The sequence below is a fragment of the Ambystoma mexicanum genome, chromosome 1q, assembly GCF_040938575.1.
Source record: "Ambystoma mexicanum isolate Mex_15411 chromosome 1q, UKY_AmexF1_1, whole genome shotgun sequence".
NCBI classification, from domain to species: Eukaryota; Metazoa; Chordata; class Amphibia; order Caudata; family Ambystomatidae; genus Ambystoma; species Ambystoma mexicanum.
In genome coordinates this window covers 120,351,001-120,365,272 of record NC_090922.1, presented here as the reverse complement: position 1 = coordinate 120,365,272, position 14,272 = coordinate 120,351,001, and the positions used below count along the sequence as shown (strand labels likewise).

General features: G+C 49.2%; 1 long non-coding RNA gene across 1 annotated transcript in view; it reads right to left on the bottom strand.

The window, feature by feature from the left end:
* LOC138521009 (uncharacterized) overlaps nt 1-14,272 on the bottom strand; it is a 129,363-nt gene that overhangs the window by 11,279 nt on the left and 103,812 nt on the right. The window contains exon 2 of the long non-coding RNA XR_011282913.1: nt 8,041-8,146. This is a non-coding gene — a long non-coding RNA (uncharacterized lncRNA). The remainder of the gene's footprint in view (nt 1-8,040; nt 8,147-14,272) is intronic.

Here is a 14,272-nt window from a genome sequence, read left to right as displayed (position 1 = left end):
TGGAGTTGTAGATAGGAACAAGATACAGTGACACACAAGAGGGAGAGGGGCGTGGGCCCATGGAGTGTGGGAGGGTAACATGGAGTATGCGTCACAACGATTTGCCTCTGGAGTTATTGCCATTGGGACAGGAGGGATGTGTACAGTCTGAACATATGCACACTCACTCAGGGCATGCCATAAGTGTGTTGTGTGTCAAATTTCATGGTCTATGTGGCATCGTACCACATACGTACATGAGTGAAAAGAGATGCAATACCCTGCATGGCATAATGTGTAACTAGGATTTAGGACACATGCGAAATGTCTATCAGAGCAGAGGTCACTCACGTCAAGGATACAGCAAAGAACTGTGCACGTTGTGGTATCATGTTGCAGATGTTGGAGGTGGGGATGCTTGTGGGGGGTGAGTAGTGTCACACAGACATGTTCCACTGATGTACACCACATGGTTTGGATCCAATATTGTGTCCACTGGACAGGAGTCAGTCCACCACATGACATGGTTCACCGAGGGCAGTAATTCCAATGCAGCCAGATGTGCACCACAAATAAACATCTTGGTGATGCATTACTTCACATACTCAGGATGCATAATGTTGGTCATTCATCGGACATGTCCTCATAATTTCCCAGGCCTCCCATGCCTTGCAGCTGTTCCAGTAGAATTAATTGGCTCATAGCCTGTTCATGCTGTGTCATCTCCACCTCCTCTGGTGATCACCCTCCAGTTGTCATAGCAGAGGCCAGGGTGACACCAGGCTTGTGCTTGGTGCGACAGGTGAGATCATTCCAGTGCTTCACTACGTATCCAGCAGTATGCTTCTCAAACCCTAAGGCGTTGATCTCATCCGTGACATCCGTGACATGCTGCCAATGTACCATACGCTGAGCAGTTGTATGGGTGCTCCCCGGATGCAGGCACATGTCAGGGTGGTGAATGGTCATGTAGTCCATGATGATCTGGAGTTCTTCATCATGGAAGTTCTTCTTCCTGAACGTGCAATTGTCCTGTGCCGTGTCATGGGCTTGAGCATGTTCCTGCTATGTAGGCTTTGCCTTCTTTCCACGAGTGGCACAAGGTGTTGGTGCCACCCCTGCGTGGCTGGGACCACTTTGGGGCCCAGATGGCAGACCACAAGTGGCCTGGGGCATGGCATGACCCCTTGGGGCTGGGGCAGCTGCTTCCACAGCAAGTCCCTTACCCTTTCAGGCTGGGGGAGCTGCTTCCACAGCACGTCCCTGACCACCTGGGGCTGGGGCAGCTGCTTCCACATCACGTTCCTGACTCTGGCTCCATCTACCCCCTTTCCCTCTTGAGGCCTTTCCACTCATGTCACTGGTATAACAGAAATATGGAAGGCACACCAAGTTATTGTCCTGGGAAATATGAGTGAGGGGGCAGTCTACATTATTAGAGACATAGTCCTGTGGTCCAGCAAGGCTCACATGTACACCAGATGTGGATAGTACAGTATGCATAATGCACAGGCACCCAGAAAATAAATAAAATGCGTACACAATACCAGAATAGCTACCGAAATAAGAGAAAATGATTACGCGATAGGCAGTCGCACCCACCAATACAAAAAATGCATACGCAAAACCCATTAAAGCTACAAGAAATTTTAAAATAGTGGTATGCGATACACAGGGCCTCCCAGAGATGAAACAAATTTGTACATGACTCACCGTTAGCCTTGCAAAAATTAAAATTAAATGTGCTTATGCGCGGAGGCAAAGCCCCCCAAAAAGAAAAAGGGTACGCAATACCTGAAGGGAATGATTCCGTATCAAATATGACACCATACGAATGTGGTTCTTAACTTCAACCTTCACGCCCACGACTTGTGATGCCTGTCCCACGACTTGGATTTGTCAATGACGTGAACGCATAGGCGTTCCTTGTAGGCAAGCAGAGTCTACGCTCGCAGGACGTAATTTATGCTTATTTCATCATGAGACAAGGGCCTTTACTCTGCTGCCGGCAACTGTGGTTGCATGACGCACACCACAATACCTCCTGCTCACACTGCTGCTAGTCTTGCCTCCTGTGGCCCTGCTTTGCCCCATTCACACCTATAGTGCTGCTGCATGCTCCGGAGTGAGTGCCTGCCTGCAACCTGCACTTTCTTCTTATGTCAGCTGCCCCCTTTTTGCTTGGAATCCTGTGTTGGGCCTGCAACTACCTCCACTGTACTTCCAGGGACTTCCACCTCTGCAAACACCACTGTTGCTCCACAACACGCTCCAGGACGCAGGAAGCCCATACCTGCCATGCCTGGCCCATCTGTGTCATCTGGTGAGGGCAGCACCCCCACATCGAAGCAGAGGGCACCCAACTTCACCAACATCGAAGTTGGGATCCTGGTGGATCGGGTCCTGGACACCTATGATGTCCTCTACAACCCAGTGACGCAGCTGGGCTTCATCACAAGGTTGAGGATCTGGGATGAGATCACAACTGCCATCTGTGCGAAGGAGGTGCAGTCTGCAGCAGGGACGGGTGAAGAAACGTTGGGATGATCTCAAGACCCACAGCCACATCAAGGTGTTGGCAGCCCTCGAGACGGAACCCACCATGGAGGTGCACCATGCAGACTGCCACCGCTTCCACCATACACAGCTGTGGGTACTTGAGAGGTTCTACCCAGACCTCCATTCCCAGTACTTGGCCTGCAAGAGACGTCTGGATGACGCTGATGAGTACCCATGTGGGATTATGCTCTACGGCATCTGTGTGGCATGCATGTTTGCAGGTGCCACATCCTGTTTGTGTCGTGTGTGTTGTGAGTTGCAGACCATTTCTGTCACATGCCAATGGTAGACATTTGGTGTGTGTGACATTGTATAGTAACATTTGCGTGTCCATTGGTATATGGCACAGCCATGGCTTGTTGTTGGTCACATGCAGGGTGTGGTGTAGCTGCCTGGACATGACAGATATTTGCTGGCTGGGTACTGCCAGTGCATGTATGTAGGCACATGTGATGGATGTGACACAGGTGCCCAAATGTCTCCGTGTGTGCATTGTGTGTGACTCAGTTCATGGATGTGACATGATGTCTGACTTGCCATGTTTATTTTGTGTATGACAGACATCCATTGGCAACCATGGCTGATGTCAATGTTTTGTCTCCTATGTTGTACAGTTTCTTGAGCTCTAATGGAGAAGGTAGAGGTGTTGTTGTGGAGCATCATGGCAGGGACAAGACTGCCAGGCGTACGTGCAGTCCCCAGACAGGCCAACTTGAGTCCACCTCATCTGAGGGTGAGTCAGCTGGGGGTGTGCATGGTCCTTCAGGCACAGCTGCTGGATACGTCCCAAAAGGGTGGTGTGGAACGGGACTCCTCAGTGGCTGTGGGCCAAAGTGCAGGGACAGAGGGGCCATCTGGGGAGGAAGGCTTTCTGGAGTCATCCTGGTAGATGGAGATGGTGGAGGAGGAGGAGGAAGATGAATGCCATTAGACAGGGTTGGTTGGAGACATCCAGGAGGGGATTCCGGCTGCACCCCTTGTACAGGGACAGGAGGATGTGCAATGTGCAGTGCACCATGAAGGGCAATGACCAACCTCCTGTCCCTAATCTATCTGATGCAGCAGGGATTTACCTTGTGGATGCCTCCACACAGGCCGAACCCCCCTTTGGGCTTTCACACGTCCTGCTGATTGGGATTGCGAGGCGGGTGGGAATGATCTGTGATGATATGAGGGTATGATATGATATGATATGATATGGCATTTGTAACGCGCCTATACACAAGTGTTTCAAGGCGCAATGAGGCAGGGAGGGGGAACCAAGGGGAGGACAGACAACGATCCTACTAGGCCAGGTGTCATTCAGACCGTGCAAGTGCAGGGGTAGGGGGAAGGGAAAAGTGCAAGGGGAAGGGGAGGGGGGAAGTGCAGTACAAGTAAGTAGAATAAAGTAAATAAATAGGGCCAGCTGGTGGCAAGTGCAAGGTAAGTGCAGACAAGTGCTGGGAAAGGGGGGGGGCTGTAGGGATACAGAGACAGTCCCTTAGTGCAGGGGTTGCCAGGGAGGCAGTGCAAGAGGAGAGTGGCTGGGCCCAGGACCGAGGTCGGTGAGAGTGGCCCAGTTGCAAATTCGCTGCAGATTCAGTCGAGAATTTAGCAGGGGAGAGGGAGAGAGAAAGCAGAAGCAAAGAGGAAGGTTTTGAGGTGCTTCCGGAACCGGAGATGGTTCTCCTCAAGTTTCAGGGAGGCAGGAAGGCTGTTCCAGAGGGAGGCCCCTGCCACGGCGAGAGATCTACCCCCAGCTCGTTGCTCGTTGCTTCGAGAAGCGGCTGACCCTGAGGGAGTTGGAGATGGATGAGCGAAGGGCTCGGGAAGGAAGATATTTAGGAAGAGAGAGTTGAAGGTATTTAGGCCCCCGGCCCCAGAAGGCCTTGTGGACAATGCAGAGGTTTTTTCGTGAGGGACTCTCAGATCATCATGGATCAATGAGCAACTCCCTGTCCCCGCTGACATGTGCAATGTTCTCGGGTGGTCTCTGTGCACTGGCACATTCAACTGCCCACTCCTCCACTGCCTCCTCTGTGCCCCAGTCGTCTTCTGGGGGCCTTCCTTGCAGGTTACCACCACAGCCCCCTCTACTCCTGTTGTGCCCACTGCACCCAGTCTGGTGGTTGGAACGTCCCTGCCTGAGGTGGATGTCCCAGGAAGTACAATGGAGATGGTTTCTGTGCCTGATCAGGCACCTACACAAGACCATGCATCAGTGAGGCAACTGGCGCAGCTGGATAGTGCTGGCACCGTGCCCTTCCATCAACCAACATGAAGATGGTGGGGGTGCATGCGCAGGGTACGCTGGAACAGGCAGCTGCACAATGGCAACGGTCAGGGGCACTCTTCCCAGGGCCAGTTTAGATCGAGGAGGCAAGCAGCACAGAGGTTGACGGTGACCAGGCAGGAGGAGCACCGCAAATCAAGGGACCTGGAAGAGGCTTGCAGGGATGCAGAGGTGCTGGAGATGAGCATGAGGGCAGCCTGCAAGCCATCCAACACCAGGCAATGGCCTAGCTCCAAGAGGAAGAGGAGGAATGTGAGTCTGACCTGGATAACCTAAGGGACGAACAATCATCCCACTTCCCTTGTAAATAGTTCATGTGTGTCTCTGTATTTTCTGTTTTCCCCTTGGACATTTCCCCCTACCAACATCCATGTTTATTTTTTGTGCATGTTAGTAATACAGTTTTCTGTTGTTGCACACATATTTTCTTTGTTGACTCTTTGTTCATGGACAGCATGTGGTTTGCATTCATTTTGCTATGCTTTTGTTATGTGCCTGTCATGTGGGTTGTGGGCATGACTGTGGAGATGTGGCATGCACTCATCACTCATGCATGGGAGTAGCCTCCAGTTGCATGGACGACCACCAACACACAACACTCTCCATACTGTGTGCTTTCGTGTCATGCTACTCATCAGCCACTGTGGTGCTTCACATTGCATAGCATTGTTTTGCAGTGTTACTTGTGCATGGTGTTTCCACGGTGGAGCTGCTGCTGTATTCAGCAGTCCTGTTGCTGTGCCATTGGTTGTGATGTGCCACATACTTCTATGATGTGCATCTAGCGTGGATCTGCATCAGTACACAAAGTTTGTGGGTATAGGGGTAGGTATGTGGCCAGTGTGTTTGATGTTGGTGGCAGGAAAGCCAAGTTGTGGCAAGTTGTCATTGCATTTTGCACTGGTGGAGGTGCGGGGTTGAGTAGTGCCAAGCTGAGTTGCTAAAGGGGGCCAGGTGGGTGGTGTCAGTACTTGAGGGGGCTGCCTGGGGATGGTGTCGGAGGTGAGGGAACTGGGGGTGGTGTCAGTACTTGAGGGGATGAACTACATTGGGTCCCAGGAGATGCGCTGTCCAAATTGATTTAATGTGTGAAACAAATATAGGTTCCAAAATATAACACAGATAATTGTTCATTTAACTTAAATTTGGAAAGTGTGGCTGAATCTTTGCCAACACGTGTTTCGACCGGCCTCAGTCTTTCTCAAGGCGGGGCCTGTTGTCGGATTATATTGTGGTCGCCATTTCTCGGCTAGTAAATAACGTCTAATGGGCATAAGTACCCTTAATAAAATGGCAAGTATCTTCTGTTGTATGTCTGATACGAATCACACGTTTTCTGCCCCTTCCACCCACGTGATACATATAACAGACCCAGGTATCGTTGAATGGTAATTTCTTCGTAGTCACTGTTGTGACCTAGGGTCAGTAGAATCAGATCTTCTAGTCCCGATGTTCAAAAGTTGCGTACTATATGAAACGCGTCCTCTGAGCAGTATAGTATCCCATAAATCGTCCACCTCAATCGGGGATTGCAAAAGTGTACCCGGACTCAATTCCCTTTTGTTTGTATGGTGAAACAGTTTGTGGGTATAAGTTGCCAGTGCTTTTGATGTTGGTGGCAGGGAAGTCAAGTTGTGGCAAGTTGTCATTGCAGTTTGCACTGGTGGGGGGGGGGTGGTTGGGTAGTGCCAAGCTGAGTTGCTGAGGGGGCCAGGTGGGCAGTGTCAGTACTTGAGGTGGCTACCTGTGGGTGCTTTAGAAGTGAGGGGGCTGGTGGGTGGTGTCAGTACTTGAGGGGGCTGCCTGTGGGTGGTGTCAGAGGTGAGGGGGCTGGTGGGGGTGTCAGTACTTGAGGGGGCTGTCTGGGGTGGTGTCAGAGGTGAGGGGGCCTGGGGGCTGGTATGGGGGCTGCCTGGGGCTGGTGTCTGAGGTGAGGGGGCTGGGGTGGTATCAGGACATGAGGGGGCTGCCTGGAGGTGGTGTCGGAGGTGAGGGGGGAGGAGGGATGGTGTCAGTACTTGAGGGAGCTGCCTGTGGGTTGTCGGGGGTTAGGGGGCTGGTGGGTGGTGTGGGGTTGCCTTGGAGTGGTGTCAGAGGTGAGGGGGCTGGGGAGTGGTGTGGGGTCTTCCGGGGGGTGGTGTCGGAGGTGAGGGAGCTAGTGGGTGGTGTCAGTACTTGAGGGGGCTGCCTAGGGGCGGTGTGGGAGGTGAGGGGGATGGTGGGTGGTGTCAGTACTTGAGGGGGCTGCCTGGGGTGTTGTCGGAGGTGAGGTGGCTGGTGGGTGGTTTGGGGGCTGCCTGGTGTGCAGTCGGGGTGTGGGCTGGCACTTTGTGTGCGGTGGGAGTAGGGGCGACAGTTCACATGGATGCAGACATTCCATGGTGTGTCCTTGCGCAGAGTAGCTGGGGTGCAGCTGTTAATTACGTGGGTCTTTGTGCAGAGTAGAGTGCAGCAGTTACTTATGTGGATCTTCGCGCAGGGTAGCTATAGTGCAGCCTGGGCTTGCAATATGAGGTGTGCGTTTTCGCAGGGGTGCATCCTGGGCTTGTGAGGTGAGGCATGTGTTTTTGCTGGGGTGCAGCCTGGGTTTGCGAAGTGAGTTGCACGATTTTGCTGAGGTGCTGCCTACACTTACGAGGGAGGGCGTGCGTTCTCGCAGGGGTGCAGCCTGGGCTTGCGAGGTGAGGCGCGTGATTCTGATTGGGTGCTACTTCCACTTACAAGGGAGGCCTTCGTTTTCGCAAGGGTGCAGCCTGTGCTTGCGAGGGAGGGCGTGCCTCCTTGCAGGGGTACTGAATGGTGGGTCAGGGGTTGACGCGGAAAGTTGCGCCTGGTTTGGGATTTTGCTTGTTTTTTGGTGTGCATGGGGGTGTTTTGTGGGCGTTGCTTTCACAGCTTGTTTTTATTTGCGCGATGGCTAGTAATGCGCCTAAGAATCCATGAATACGCGGGGTGCGCACATTTTTTTCTGTGCCACAGCCCACGCAGAGTCCAACTAGGCACGCACCCCTTGTGCAATTTCGGCGCTCAATTCCATGAATCGGGCCCTAGGGCTATGCAGTACCGGGCTTGAATTTTGTACACATGGGATAAATACAGAAGTTGAAAACCAGAAAAACATACAATTAAAACAACAACAAAAAACATGCAGAGGAAAAGGTACTGGGTTTGAGTGGACGACCAATAGCATGGTTAAATGGTGGCTTGCTAGCGTTCGACATACTCACTAGTGCTGGAACAAAAACGTCTTAAGAGGAGACCATGAAAAGAAGTGTCCATTGACGCAGCGGTGGCTCCACATGAAATATTGGACTCTCCCATCAAACGACGGCCCTGCAACAAGGAGACAATTATCTCAAAGTTTTGCCCTCTGCATTCTGTGTCCTGTCAGTGTCACGTCTCTAAACTGGAACCAGACTGCGCCGTCTGTGTGTGGAAAAGGCAATGCTTTACTGGGAACGCAGCCTGGAGCAGCTTTAATCCTGTTGGCAATCTGGGCTCTAGCTGCACAGAAAGCTGGAAAGTCGAAGGAAAGTGTCGTCCAACATAAACCACGTCCCGCGCCAATGGTTTCATTGGGGCTCAAAGAAGTGCCGTACTTCCAAGCGTGTAATAATCGGGGGAAGGCGGCTGGAAGTTCATCAATGTTAGTTTGACCAACCCTCTTTGCAGCCTGTGGAGAGCGCGCGCTCGGCGGACATGCGTCACGAAGCGTGCACTTTTCGAACCTGTTGTAGGTATACTTTAGTATTTAGAGCTGAGGCTGTTGCTCAATTTAAGAAACACATATTAAGTACCATGTGAATGAAACACCATACAACTTTGAGCACTGATTCCATAAGAGTCCTTTTTATTTTGTTAGTGGTATTCGCAAAATAATATCTAAGAGCTTGAATTCATACGGCCATGTGCCTTCGAGGAGATGTTATTTGTTTTAAAAACGTTTTTTTAATGGTACTGACTGGAGATGTTGTGAGTAACAATGTGTTAAACCGCTGCTGAGTTTTGCCATGTCCTCAAGCCGGACAAAGAAGTACTACTGTGGGACTCTCAGTGATGCTATAGTGAGTCTTGTGGTTAGTGTGGCCCCGCCCTTGGCATAACGATTTGCGATGATTTGTTGGTGCTCTTTTGCAAATCAAATCAATCTGTGGGTCCTGTCCCTAGCCATGGTGGAACTTGCAGACAGACCCATTTTCTATGTACGCTTCATGCCCTTTTACACAGAGGCGCTGCTAGGGGGGGGTTGTGGGGGCTATAGCCAGGGTCGGAATGGGACAAGAAATAGGCCTGGTCCCCCAAAAAAAGTGACCCACCCGGTCCCCCAAAAAAAGTGGCCCACCCCTCGCCTCAAAAAAGTGACCCACCCCTCGCCTCACGGCCCTTGACCTCTGATGACATCACCGGAAGTGATGTCATTTGACCCCACCCCAAAGTGACATCCCAGGAAGCAATGAAACATGACCTTTCACCCCTTGACAAAACAGGACGTGGCATCAAATAGTATTGTTCCTAAGTACACTAAATTACTGGGAATCCAAGCAGTCGTCCAAGGCCAAATGATAATATGTTATTTATAGCACTTATACTTAAGCTGTTTTTTATGGAACAAATATGCACACAATACCACCCAACCTGTGCTGGTACTCATTTATCGACCTAAGGAGGATGAAAGGCTTTTTAAAAAAAAAGAAAAAGAAAATGAAAAAAATATATCTTTTTTCCCCATTTTTTTTCTTCCAAACCAGCCCAGGCATGGCCAGAAACCGGCCCCCAGTCCTCAGGGACGATTTCAACCCGGCCACGGGCCGAAAGGACGAGGGGCCAATCCGTCCCTGGCTATAGCCCCAGGTCTTTTGGTTGTAGCCCTGGATAGAAGCTCAGGTACTCAGTCAAAATGCTACCTAACCCTGTGTCCCACCAGTCCCGACATTAGCCTAGGCCCTGATCTTTTCCAGACCTAGCAGCACCCCTCCTTACATACCGTTCGAGACGGAGTACCAGCAGATTTCTTTGGCGCCTTATTCCTCAACCTTCAAAGGGCACATGCTTTTAAGCCTGCATGAGATTAGCATGAATGGTAAAAGGAATGGATTTGCATGGAATCCACCTCTTTTGAGCACCTGCCTTGGAACCTTTTTACAGTCTTAACTTTTGCCCATGTCTATTTTGCAGCAGTTCAAAAGTCCATGCAGGGAGACCAACCCGCACGTAAGTGATAACGTCGGAGGGTCCCTTCATGGAATTTAAAAAATGACCCCAGTGAGTGAGTTTTGATAGAAGAACGTGTAACAACAATTTAATAAGGAAGGTGGTTTTACTTGTTTACAACTTCTGGGCTCATCCCTGTGACCCCTTTCCCCGCAGCCAGGTGTAAGCATATTTTTTTTTCTCAGAAAAGGGACATTTTTCAAGTTTAAAAAGAAATCCATGCTTACCATATGGTGCATTCAGGGGTGTTGCTAGACCTGGAAAAGATCTGGGGCTAAGCTAATGTCGGGACTGGCGGGACTCGGGGCTAGGTAGCATTTTGGTTGTAGCCCCAGAGCTTCTCTCTGGGGCTACAACCAAAAGACCCGGGGCTATAGCCCCCTCAGCCCCCCTAGCAACGCCTCTCACCAATCCTGACCTCTGCTCCAGCAGTGGCAGGCTACACTGTGTCTCGACTGAGATTTAATTTTTGCTGTAGTTGTTTTAATTATTTATTTTAATTCCACATGTATTTACCTTGTTATCTGTGGGGCCCACAGATACTGCCAATTCTACCAAGCTTTTTTCTATTCCTTGTAGTGCTTCGTTGTGGCGCAAAGTGCCCGGATTTACTGAAGAGCTTTGTAATGGGGCATATGGATATGCAGGTGGTACCTACCGCCCCATCTCAGATGAATATGCAATATGCAAGTACCAAGTGCTGCCCCTATCCCTCATTAGTACTGTGCAGGTGAGCAACAATATCAGGTGAGGCAGCACTACCACCCCATGAGTCATGGGGTGAGAAATGAGATAAACTAAGGCAGGTTCCAAGAAACAATACGTTAAACAATCAGTGTATACGCTTCTGCCATAAAGACATTAGTAATGTTGTCTGACCCATGTAGGGATTACAGTTAGATAGAAAAGCACAAGTAGTGCACTGTATATAGCATAGAAGGGAGGAGAATTTCAGGGAACCAAGAGAGGGACTCACTACACTGATAGGACAGATGGAAATGTAGGTAGAGGTAAATGAGGAATACACAGGCAGTGTATGGCAGATACACAAGGAATATAAAATGAATAGATGTGATTTTAGGTCCCAAACATGGATGTGAAAAGCACAGAAGCACAGCCATTTTCATAGCACAGTGGCTGCAGCATGCCTAGAAGTTAGCCAAGGCCTCAGACAAGATGCTGAAGTAATAAAAGCACAATTATTTGAGAAGTCTCGAAGCTGCCCAGGCAGTAGATTTGTAGCAAACGCCAAGGTCAGATGCACAAAATGGAGTATCAGAGATGCAGAATGCAGAGACGAGATACCAGTTCCCAGGAGACAAAGCAGTAGCCTTCCACATTAATTGAATTAATAGGAGCACAGACAGCCATTGATGTCCAGGTGCACAAGATTAGGACTCCATAGAGAATAGGTGAAAGTTGTCAAGGGAGATCACAACAAATACAACATGCATGTTAGAATTAGCCAAAACCCCAGTAAATAAGAAGAAATTCATTTTCCAACACTGTCCGATAACACGTGATCAAGACATGAAACACACTAGTTATTCATTATGAGCCAAACACAGATACGACACCTGCTGAACTCCCTAGCGCACCTGCAGACGCAAGACGATACACAAGACCAAGTACAAAGGAGTAGATAGGGCACATGGCCTGGGAAGGATGAGGAGCACTTTTAATTGGAATTATTGCTGACCATGGACCTCTCTCCTCCCACCATATATCTCCATTATATTTTGACATCTTGTCAAGGTGGTCAAGGTTGGTAAGTAACACGCCAACCAATGGCAATATCTCCTGCCACACCGCCCATGATGGATAGCACCAGCCAATTAGGAACGTATTGCAAAATAAAGGGTTCAATGTATCTAGTCAGTGCCCAGGAGGACAGACGGGCGGACACGTGTTATGGCCAGTCTCCGCAACACACATCTCCTCTGTCTTTGTGCTGGCCGGTATCCTTCCATGCAGTGGCCTTGGATGCTGCTGAAGCTCAATGAACAGCAGCAGGTTGTGGATACTGTAGTTCATTCCTGGTTGTGGCTGCATGTTGCTTGGAAGTGTGTGGACATACTGCCTATTTTTGATAATATTTTGGTGGTATTTGAACTTGGCAGAATGTGCATTTGTGTTTCTGGCATTAACTCCACCAGCAAAATTATCACTGGGGCTAATTCTGTCACTTTTTAGTCGAATTCGCCTTGGTGGTAAGTCCGCCAGAACTATTTCTGTCGGCAGAACTAACACCGATTTTCAGTGAGTTGTAATGTGGCATAGTGGTAAAAGTGGCAGTAATGGATTTTTGGCCATAGTCTTAATCAAATATTACATGTGACTTTATACATACACTATTGTCTTTAACTTTCTACTCAATTATAAACTACCCCATCTGGATGCTGCCACATTAATTCCACACTATCAGACCTAATTGCATTAATGATGTCTTTCTCGCTCCACCCACTTGTGCTTGGGGCTTTAAATTACTCCAGCCTAAGGATAGCCCTCACCCCAAATCTACTATTTATATATTTATAGGCTACCCAATTCCGGCTTCCAGCAAATTATTACTTGTCTCACCCAACAGGATGCCATATCCAAATGGACTTTAATCATCCAAAGAGATGGACAATTTCCTGCAGCCCCTACTCCCTTTCACTCATAGATGATTCTAATGACAATTAAGGGGTCCCATCTGCTCTGTTGATACATAATAGATCAGCAAGTTTAACTTGAAATACGATCTTTGTTTTTAACAGAAAAAGGTCTCTGATACCTCTCCTAAATAACTTCAGCGCTTCCAGTCTCAGAAAAGATTGGCAAATGGTCACTGATTCTTAGGTTTCCTTGCACTTTTGACATGATAGAATCCCCTTTGCACTTGACATAATCGCTCCGAAAGAAAATCAAATGAAAACCAGGCAAAATAATTCTGCAAGCTAGCTGTTCTAAAGAACTTGGCGGGCTAAGAAAAAAATGTACCTAAGCTCAATGGAAGCGAATAATAATGTCCTCATCTTTGGACCATTTTCCAAGACTTGTAAAACTAGTACAGCCAACATATTTTCGTTTCCAGGCAAGACTTCTGTGTTAAACGCATTGCCTCGGCATAATAGCCCTCTGAAGAGCTCCTGCATATTATGTGACATGCAAACTCTAATCTCATCGGGTTAGTCAAAGCATCATCAAACATCCTCCCCCTGCTCCGCCTCCCCCCTCGTTTGGATTCTGATGCAAGGATAGACATTCTACCTCATCTAGAACAGCCTATATTTTGAATTCAGAACCATCAGCTTGGGGGAACTGATGGTTCTACTCAAAGGAACCCTTGCTCTCCTGATCCATCAATGTTTCTCTACCCCAGCACAATTACTTGTAACCCCCCTGGGTGCATCCCCAAATGAACAGCCCTTTGTTGCTTCACGCTAGGTTTGTGCAATATAAATTGCATATGTTCATACATAGAAAGTGGAGCATCAGATTCACGAAAAGAAGCCACAATATATTGCCCATCATGACTTCCTCATTCCTGTCTGTAAAATCCTTCATCACGTTACAAGCTGATGGTGATGGATGATGCGATTTTGATGTAAAATTGCAAGTGCTCCCTTAGAAAGCAGATCTACATTCTGAATCTACAGGGCATTGGTTTTAAGTTTGCAGTAGTAACACCCCCGTTAGCCAGGATTTCTGTTAAGGGCTGTAGTCCTAGCCTCTAGCACCCATGGAAGCATACCAGGGCCACCTTGATGCCATCTTGTATTACTGCAGCAATCATTACCAGTAATCCTTCCCAGGGGAATGCATCTTCTCCCAAATACCTCAGTAATGGAAAACATCTTCCCCCTCTGGCCAGACTCCATGTGCACACCTTCTCCTTTTTAAATCCCCCATTTGTGTAACTCCCCCCTAACCCTCTTCTATGATCCCCTTTCACTAGACAGTTTATGGGCCTCATTACACGGTAGGCGGTGAGCCATGGCGCTATTAGCGCCATGGCTCATGCCGGTAAAATACCGGCACCGCCTTGGCGGAAAGGGGATTTACCGCCCCATTCCAAGGTTGGAGGGGCGCTAAATCCCCTTTCCGCCATTGCCCTTCCCCATTCCCATTTCTGCCCCATAGGGCTCTATGGGACTGGGGAAGGCGCTAATTACGGCACCGCAATTTTGCGGTGCCGTAATTAGCTCCGAGGTCCCTTAGCGGGTTGGATTTTAACGCCTGCAAGAAGCAGGCGTTAAATCCTCC